Source organism: Odocoileus virginianus, chromosome 30 (assembly GCF_023699985.2).
Source record: "Odocoileus virginianus isolate 20LAN1187 ecotype Illinois chromosome 30, Ovbor_1.2, whole genome shotgun sequence".
Lineage (NCBI taxonomy): Eukaryota > Metazoa > Chordata > Mammalia > Artiodactyla > Cervidae > Odocoileus > Odocoileus virginianus.
In genome coordinates this window covers 19,492,584-19,500,508 of record NC_069703.1, presented here as the reverse complement: position 1 = coordinate 19,500,508, position 7,925 = coordinate 19,492,584, and the positions used below count along the sequence as shown (strand labels likewise).

General features: G+C 36.6%; 1 long non-coding RNA gene across 1 annotated transcript; it reads right to left on the bottom strand.

Annotated features, from left to right (window-relative positions):
* Positions 1-2,051: 2,051 nt before the first annotated feature.
* On the bottom strand, positions 2,052-6,666 carry LOC139032181 (uncharacterized). Its single transcript, XR_011484696.1, has 2 exons — positions 5,777-6,666; positions 2,052-5,673 (listed from the first exon to the last, which is right to left on the bottom strand). It is a non-coding gene; the product is annotated as an uncharacterized lncRNA (long non-coding RNA).
* Between the last annotated feature and the right edge of the window lie 1,259 nt (positions 6,667-7,925).

The following is a 7,925-nucleotide window of genomic DNA, read 5'->3' as shown; positions in this document are numbered from 1 at the left end:
CATACTGCTTATAACTTGTGCTCCCAAACATGCTGGTTAATAGCCAGACCAAGTCAAATAACACTTTGTTCCCACTTGTTAGCAGTGAATTTCCAGCAGGGCCAGCTTGACAGAGTAAATCTAATGCAGTCTTCCATTCTTTTTTAACCTGTTTTGCTCTATTTCAGGAGCATTTCTGTGTTGTTTTATTTTGTTTTGTTGGAAAAGCTTATTTTCATCCATCACAGTCTCCCTTATGTAAAGACTAAAGCAATTTTTGTCTTTTCTTCTCAGATCTTAAACAAAGCAATCAATTACTACTGCATGGGTGAACTCTTCACACTTTAATGAATTCTTTATCTTAGAGGAACATGTTTTGTTTTATGTTTCAAAGGGGTGGCAAAAAAATGAACCTCAAAGTCAAATCCATCCAAATGTCTGTTGTAATTAGGGTGGGTTTAAACACTGTCATTCATCAGCACTAAGAAAGCAGTGTAACCTTTTGTGAAATGCATAATTCTGAACTATCTCACCATCACCTGTCAAGTGTATTCAAATTTTCTAAAAGTCTCCCTATCCCTTCAGGTAATTCTTCTGAAGCCTCTAACAAGAGCTTTTCTTATTGGAGAAATAGCCTGCATGGGATTGCCTAGTTTCCTAGCCCCTTGAATACTTGGAATGAGAAAGCTGCTTCTTTTCTGGAAGTATTGTGCATATGTGCATATGTGGCATATGTGGCAGTCATAGAAACACTTTCTTGAAAGGGTGGATGGAGCCTTACTTATATTAATATATCTCTGTCTCCCAATCAGATGTCAAACCTCACAAAGGCAATTTGACTAGCATGAAGACATATTCTAGGTTGACTCAGGGTAAAGGAAGCCAACTCCACAGTGAAGTTACCCAGTATCAGATGGCAGTCACTGTCAAAAACCAAGGAGATGTCTGTAGACACAGAGCTCATTTAGAGAGAATGAAATCATTGGGTGAAGCATCCAGTTCTTTTCTAACAGAAAAAAGGAAAAAGTATTTAGAATTTGTGCTAAAATATGAAATAAGAAAAATTCATATAAACATCTAAATGATTTAGCACTTTTTTCCCATGACTTTAAATTCAAAGATAAGGACATGCCTTAAAATGATGAGATGATAATAGACCCTAATTAGCACTTCATAGCTGGACACAAATTCAAAGTGAACCAACTCTTTTCATTGTCTTGTCACCTGCAGCCAATATAAGACACATATTCTCTCTTTACTTCTCTAAAACCGTTTCCCAGTTTCCTGCCCAGACCTTCACCCTAGATGACAGCTTACTACACCAGAGGTTCTTAAAATGTGAACTCTCATTTGCATCAGTAGCCATTGGCATCAGTAGCTCCTGGGAACTTATGAGAAATATAAAATTTCAAGTCCCACCCTACACCCACTGCACCGGAAACTCCATGGTATACTTGGCAATCTATGTTTAAAAGAGCATCCCAGATGATTCTATTGCTCAGTAAAAATTCAGAACTGCCTTCTCATGTGGCTCAGTGGTAAAGAATCTGCCTGTCAATGCAGGAGACAGGGGTTTGATCCCTGGGTCAGGGAGATCCCCTGGACAAAAAATAGCAACCACTCCAGTGTTCTTACCTGGGAAATCCAATGGACAGAGGTGCCTGGTGGGCTATAATCCATGGGGTTGCAAAGAGTCAGACATGACTTAGAAACTAAACAACAACAAAAATTAAGAAATATGATGCCAGATATCAATTAGGTCTAACAGGTCCATTGTAACAAAGCATGTAACAAAGCATAATTTAGCCAGACACACACATGACATCATTGCATAAGTCTTCTTTAGAGATACCATATAAAAGTTTATAGGCAGAAACTTGAGAGGGTTAAGCTGTCAGTTTCAATTTGGAAAAGTATTGTTTGATCAAAATATAGATATATTACTTTTTATTCTCTGCAAGAATAATTCAAAGTGAAAACACCATTTTTGATGCAAGTTGGGGTTTGTTCTCACATCTCATATATTTGGTTTAATCAGAAAGAAAAAGTCACAACTTTTATCAATACAAGAATGAAAAACAGCAAAAAGGCATTTTATTTTGTTTTATATTTTAAAAATATCATCCAAGAATTTGATTGGTTACTAAATTTAAACTTTTCCATTGATTTCAGTGGCATCATAGAGAAAGATAGATCTAAATATAGATTATTCCCCTAGCTCTTCAAAATCACTTTAATTCTATTTCCCTCAAACCAATAAACATATGCAAACCCAACATCAAAATCATTCTTAGAAAAGGATCAAACTCACAGACATAGAACATAAACTAATAGTTCCAAAGAGGAAAGGAGGAGAGGGATAAAGTAGGAATTTGAGATTAGCAGGTACAAACTAGTATATATATATAATAGATAAATAACAAGGACCTACTGTATAGCACAAGGAGCTATATTCAATATCCTACAATAAACCATAATGAAAAACAACATATATATATTATTTTATATATATGTGTGTGTGTGTATATATATATATATAAAACTGAATCACTTTGCTGTACACCAGAAACTAACACAATATTGTAAATCAACTATTTTGTTGTTCAGTCTTTGAGTCATGTCCAGCTTTTTTGCAACCCCATGGCCTATAGCCCACCAGACTCCTCTGTCCATGGGATTTCCCAGGCAAGAATCCTAGAGTGGGTTGCTATTTCCTTCCCCAGGGGATCTTCCCAACCCAGGGATCCAGACTTTGTCTCCTGCATTGTAGGCAGATTCTTTTTAGCTGAGCCACCTGGGGAGACCAAGAATCAACTATACTTCAGTTAAGAAAAAAAATGAATAGCATTTGTCCACACTGCTATTTTTCCTAAGAATTTTTTTTTTTAATCAACAATGCTTCAGTTAAAAAAAGAAAATTCTTAAGAAAACCACAGTGTGGACAAAGGCCATTTCGAGGCCTCTGTATGTTCCATTTTGTTTTCTCTTCCTCATTCCTTGCCCCTGGCTGACCACCACACAAGGTCCTTATATCACTGTTCTTGACTTTTGGCAACTTATCCCAGGCATGTCTCCTTCCTTTCCTTCATTCAAAATATTCTGTGCTCTGTCTCAAAAGATAGAATGCACAAGTGCTTTACAAACTGCAAGTCACTTTAGAAGTGACTTGCGTTCTACAGAGATCAATATTAAGTAGGTTGAAAAAAATACTCTTTAAATAATAGAAAATTTAATTGGAGTAGATAAGAAGGAATTATTGAGAATGGGTCCTCTGGTATATTTCCAAGTATTTAGCAGCAATTGATAATAAACTGATGTGTTACTGCCTTTCCTGGCCACGTCTGGGTTTTCATAGTAGGTGGGATAATCTAGCCTGAAGGAATTTAAAGATACTGATATATAATGGTAAAATTCCAGGCCGTGGACTTTCTGTTAGGAGGGAAGGGTTGGTGTGGAGAGCATCCTGGAAACACCATTTAAGGCAGCCACACGCCACATGCTATTGGCTGCCACTCAGCTCAGCCCGGGTTCTATAAATATTGGCCTGGCGTTCGAGAAAAAAAATCCAAAAATAAATGGTAACTATATAAATTCTAATTTTAAGTATGTTGACAAGTTTCTGTGACTCTATATCCTACTTTTAACAGTCAACACTTTGCCTTACATTCTGTCCTGTCAGATTTTATAACATGGAATTTTCGCTATTAGAACTAATCTAGGTGGATGTAGATGATATTGCATTTTAAGCCATCTGAATGTATATTTTATATATTTAACTGGAATTTTTACTGTTGTTTTAGCTTTTTTTTTTTCCTGTTGTTATTTAATGACGAGGCTAGAATTACTCATGTTTTGAAATCTCATTTGAAATGGCAAACTATGAACAACTGGCTTTCATCCAAACCTTTAGAATAATGACACATGTTGACTCACTGGGATCTTGTTACATCCAGTCTGTATTTCAGGCTATAAATTCAAGCCAGTTTCCTCAACCTAAAGTGCTGTATCACCATATTTGGGCAAGGACTGTAGTGGTTCTATTATAAGCTTCTAGACTAGGTCTAGACATTGAAAAGTAAAAGTTGAAGTGAATGTTTTTCTATATACAAAATTACACCTCCATTTATTTGGTACCCATTAAGTAAACAAGTTCATTTTAATGTAACTATATATTAGAGTTTTAAATATATGTAGGCCTTTTTAAAAATAATTATGTTAATATGCTTTTCACCACTCCCACCCCTTAATTGATGCTTTAGATAGAAGCAATCCAATATCTCTGCTAGACTTTAGATGTAAATAGATAAAGAATCTGCCTGCAATGCAGGAGACCCAGGAGATGCAGGTTCCATCCCTGAGTCGGGAAGATCCCCTGGAGGAGAAAATAGCAACCCACTTCAGTATTCTGGCCTGGAGAATCCCATGGACAGAGGAGCCTGGTGGGCTACAGTTCATAAGGTCTCAGAGAGTTGGACATGACTGAGAAATGGCAACTAAATGACAACAAGGGTCGTGAAAATGGAAAGAAAATAAAGTACAATTATAGTACATAATAGGGGAATATATTCTAATTGGGAGTATCAGTGAAACAATGAATTTAAACTGAAGCTTGATGATAGCAAAGAGGGAAGGGAAGAGTGTGTCAGGCAGAACGCGTTCACAGGTCTGAGCTAGAAATGAACTTGGAATTCTCCAGCATACCAGTGCTTAGGATTCTGTGCTTTCACTCCTGAGGGAATGGTTCAATACCTGGTCAGGGAATCAAGATCCCACGAACTGTGCAGTACAGTCAAAAATAAAGAAATAAAAACGAACTGGAGCTTTCTGGGGACAGAAAGAAGGGCATAGCGTGAAGCATAGTGAGTGATGAGGAGAATGGGAAAAGTTGAGGTTGGTGATGTAGGTAGGTGTTTGTTATTCATGAATTCATAAATCACACTCAGAATTGAGATCTTTACCCCACAATCACGTGGAAACAAAGAAGGGTTTTAAGGGAGAGACATGACTAGATCTTTAATTTATAATCTGACTACTGTGTAAGAGAATAAACTGAAAGGAACCAAAGGGACAGGAAGGCAACCACCAGCCAATTCTCTTTATCTGTGAGTATGTTTCTGTTTTGTTATATTTGTTATTTGTTTTGTTTCTTAAGTATCACATAGAAGTGAAAAACTACAACATTTATCTTTCTCTGAATTATTTCACTAAGTGCAATGCCTTTTGGGTCCACCCATGTTGTTGTTGTTGAGTTGCTCAGTCATGTCTGACTCTTTGCAGCCCCATGTACTGCAGAACACCAGGCTTCCCTGTCCTTCAACACCTCCCAGAGCCTGCTCAAACTCATGTCCATTGAGTTGATGATGCCATCCAATCATCTTGTTCTCTGCCTTCACCTTCTCCTCCTGTCTTCAATTTTTCCCAACATCAGGGTTTTTTCTAATGAGTCAGCTCTTCACATCAGATGGCCAAAGTATTGGAGCTTCAGCTTCAGTGTCAGTCCTTTCAATGAATATTCATCCATGTTGTAGCAAATGACAAATTTTCATTCTTTTTTATGACTCTATTTCATTGTATATAGATAATATTTATACATTATGAAAAATATATATGAAAAGATGCTTGCTGCCATGCTGTTAGTTTTTTTGACTTTGTAATTATTATTTTTATGTTCCAATGTGCTGTTGTTTTTAATAGCTAAAAAGAAAAAAAAAAAAAGGAAATCATCAGTGGCAGTCAAATTTATGGCAGGAAACAGAATCAACTCACTTAGATCAAGTTAATAAAGTGACTAACTTACATAGTTGCCAGGATGGATAAGGGTGGTGCTGTCGTGGAGCTGGCTCACAACACCTCTCAAGAGTTGACAGTCCATAATTCTTCCCAATATTACATTCAGTCATTTCAGGTTGGTATCTTGAAATCAGTCCTTGTGGGAGTCCCCATGTTCCTAGAAACTGCCAAATACTAACATTTACCAGCCTGGTAAATTTGGGGAGACAGTTAGGAATGGTGACACAAAGAGGCTAGCAAGAGTGGGAAGCCATTATCAACTCTAAAGGAAAGCAGTAAGGCACCAGAACTGGAGTGGAGGGATGGTGGAGGGGCCATTCATCAGGAACTATCTTTACAGAAGAGCTCAGTCTCTTCTATATAATACAGCTCAGAGAGAAAGGGAGTAGGAAAAATATATGGCTTCTTCATACACCCCAAATCTGCCAAGCTTTCCATGGGCTACATATAGCCAGAAGGAAGGTTCAACCTCCTGGGACCTGGAGAAAATCAGGTAAGGGCAGAGAATAATCTGTGAGGCAGGCAAACAGAAACTAACCAGTTCATTATTTAAATATCTGTCAAGATGAAATGTTACACACCTTGTAAAACATTCATTAAAATGAAAGACCATGCAGACATTAAAAAATGAGGTAAGACTCTATGTCATGACAAATACTTCTATAATATATCCCTTAAAATGCTTTTTTAAAAAAACTAAATTACAGAAAAGCATGCATTTTTAATCCCACTTTTGTTAAATCTGTATAATTTTCTCTTAGGTCATACAAAATATCTAGAAACATATATATGCCAAACTTGAAAGTAATTACCTTTAGGAAACGAGGTTGATCAAAGAAAAATGGGAACTTGTACTTTTGATTTTAATTTCAAATGTATTGAATTGATGAATATCTATTATTGCCATAATATATATTTTTTAACAAAGCAGTCTATTAGTGTCCCCTTTTTCTTCTTGACAAAAACCATGACATCAGGATTGGCAATGCTTTCATGGATGTCATCTAAAATGAGTGATTTTTTTTTTCCTTTTTCAGTTATACACCTGACAGTTCTTCAAATTGTTCTACAGAACATGAATCACCTGCACATCCTGCTGCTATATGAATATCAGTGTAGATGTGAAGTGATCATTAGCCAAGGGGTGTGAGTCAACACCCACTGGGACATTCTATGGGTCTTTCATGCAAATTTTCAGTTAAGAGTCAGAGGTATTCCTAGTGCAATGCCAAAAATAAAATAATTGTGAACTGTAGCAAGTGATTTTAAGCTCTCAAATACCACTATAAGTTTCTACTAATTTGATTTTCATTCAGCCTAAGTAGGAAAACACAACAGTAATTAGCAATATCTCAATATCCATCCCTGGAATCTTTTGGCAATATGTTTAGAAAATTAAGCATTTTGAAAAATAATTTCCCAGAATGAAAAATTATTTTACTACCTAAAACAAATGAATTTTGTATTCTTGATATTGAGTACACATAGATTATCCCAAGTGGAGTTCTTTTGGCATAAAGCTTGTTTTTTTTGTTTTTTTTTTTTTAACAGAAAAGAAGACCCAAGTACTGTTTATTAGCTATATAAGCCAAAAAAAAAAAAAAAAAAAAAATCAGTCTTTCAAAGTTAACAGTACTTACAAACTTGAATAGATTTAGATTCTGGGATGGCTGAATTATAATCAACTTGGAAAAGAAAACATCACTAAAACATTCTCTTGACCAAAATATATACTCCACCCTTCAGTTACTTCCTCAGGCAAGCATGTGGATGTAAAACCATTTACCCTTCCTTGGTCTGCTTGTTAACTAGTCATCCTCGCTAATTAGAGGACTCCTGGGTGGGTTTGCCCAAACACATCAATGAAATGTATTGTTAACAGATGCTATGGGCACCTATGATAATTTTATTATCATCTTGTCACTTGGAAGCATCAGGAGGATGAAATGGTTTCTACAGAGGTTTGTTGTTGAAATGCTACATAATGCAAGTTCAGTGCAGTTCAATTCAGTCGCTCAATCATGTCCGACTCTTTTGGACCCCATGAATCGCAGCACGCCAGGCCTCCCTGCCCATCACTAACTCCTGGAGTTTACTCAAACTCATGCCCATTGAGTCGGTGATGCCATCCAGCCATCTTGTCCTCTGTTGTCCCC